The sequence below is a fragment of the Bidens hawaiensis genome, unplaced genomic scaffold (assembly GCF_021521415.1).
Source record: "Bidens hawaiensis isolate Kalapana, Puna unplaced genomic scaffold, B.hawaiensis_p1.1 tig00025178_1, whole genome shotgun sequence".
In the NCBI taxonomy this organism is placed as follows: domain Eukaryota; kingdom Viridiplantae; phylum Streptophyta; class Magnoliopsida; order Asterales; family Asteraceae; genus Bidens; species Bidens hawaiensis.
This window is the reverse complement of record NW_027494003.1, coordinates 284,341-286,005: the sequence shown is the minus strand read 5'-3', so window position 1 is coordinate 286,005 and position 1,665 is coordinate 284,341. Positions and strand designations below refer to the sequence as shown.

At 35.7% G+C, this 1,665-nt stretch overlaps 1 pseudogene; it reads left to right on the top strand.

Annotated features, from left to right (window-relative positions):
* The first annotated feature begins 898 nt into the window (after window positions 1–898).
* LOC143570971 (ethylene-responsive transcription factor 12 pseudogene) lies at window positions 899–1,394 on the top strand (annotated as a pseudogene).
* The last annotated feature ends 271 nt before the right edge of the window (window positions 1,395–1,665 follow it).

Sequence of the window (1,665 nt, the reverse complement as noted above, 5' to 3'; positions counted from 1 at the left end):
AAGAAAAAGGGAGACGAATTATAGTCTTCGATCGAGTTTGCTTAAACATCTTGGAGGAGCCAAGAAAATAATGGCGATGAGTAAAATAGTTGTAATTTTTTATTAGTTTGCTTTATATGTTTTAAATCTTAATCTAAGTATTGTTATATTACTATTTACATTTTATTATATTATTGTAGTTTATGAAAAATATGTGATTAACATGTTAAAAGTCCCTCAGGGCTTCAAATCACCCAACAAGCCTGATTTTTTTTAAAAATAAATAAATTTATATATATTTTTATTTAAAAATATATGTATTCTTAATGTTTAAATTTAATTATTCAATTCATTTAAGCCTATTTTATTAAAAAAAATGTACGACCCAAATTATAACCAAGTAAGCCTGTTTAGTAATAAACAAACATGAAAAATATGATAAATCTATAACTACAACATACATGTTACAGTAAAGAGAGTATGGACGACATATGAGTATGCCTGAGGACATGATTGTCAGCTTGATCGCACGAGTTCCCTTTTAAAGTGTATGTTAATAATAGGGATTAAGGTTTTTTGTTTAGGGTTGAATTATGATGCTACTTATTCTCTCTATATATTTATATGCAACTAAGAGAAAATAATTTATTAGTTAATGAGGATATATGTATATGCTACTTATTTTTATGCTACTTATATTTACATGTTATGTTATTTATTCTCTCCATATATTTATATGCAACTAAAGAGAAAATAATTTATTATCAACATATTATAAAAATGATTCACTTTTACATTTTTACTAAATTAACTAGTACAATTACTACCAAACAAACTAGTTTTGAACAACACATTCGTTGTATCCAAACGTTTGTCACCTATCTCCAAACCACGCTCCTCCAATACTCTATTCCTCTCTCTCTAAACCTTCCATAGTCTACTCATGTCAACTCCCGTACACTACCGGGGCGTGAGGAAGAGACCATGGGGGCGTTACGCTGCCGAGATACGCGACCCGTGGAAGAAATCCCGTGTCTGGTTAGGCACATTTGACACCCCAGAAGAAGCCGCATTGGCCTATGACGCAGCTGCGCGCTCCCTCAGGGGTCCCAACGCCAAAACCAACTTCGCATCCACGCCCCAGCAGTTGTCACTTAACCTGAACCACCTTCCACCCTACCGCAACCACCACCAACACCAGCATATTAAGTGGTTGGCTGCCCCACAGCCAGGCAGCCAACCACTTGAGTTGTTTCGGTTTCATACCGGTGTTGTTGGTGATTGTCACCACGGTGGCGTATCCGGTGAGCATGCGGCGGAAGGTGGTTCGGGTAGGAATCCCGTGGGGGTTTTTGGGGTTGGGAGACGCGGGTTGGGTATAGATTTGAATGAGCCTCCGCCTATTTGGCTGTGAGGTGATGTAATTGTAGGCTAACTTATTTGCTGTACGACGTCGTTTCATGACTTTTTTTTCTTGTAATTTTTATGTTTTTACCTTTTATTTCTCTTACTTTTATGGGACATGATGTCATGAATGTCTTTTGTTGATATGAAAGTATGAAAGTTGATTGGTGATCAATTTGAAGGGCATTTTTCTTGACACTAATATTTGTATTGTAAGCAGTTGTAGGTTTTAGGTAACTATTCAATTGATTGGTGATCAATTTGAAGGGCATTTTTTTAAAC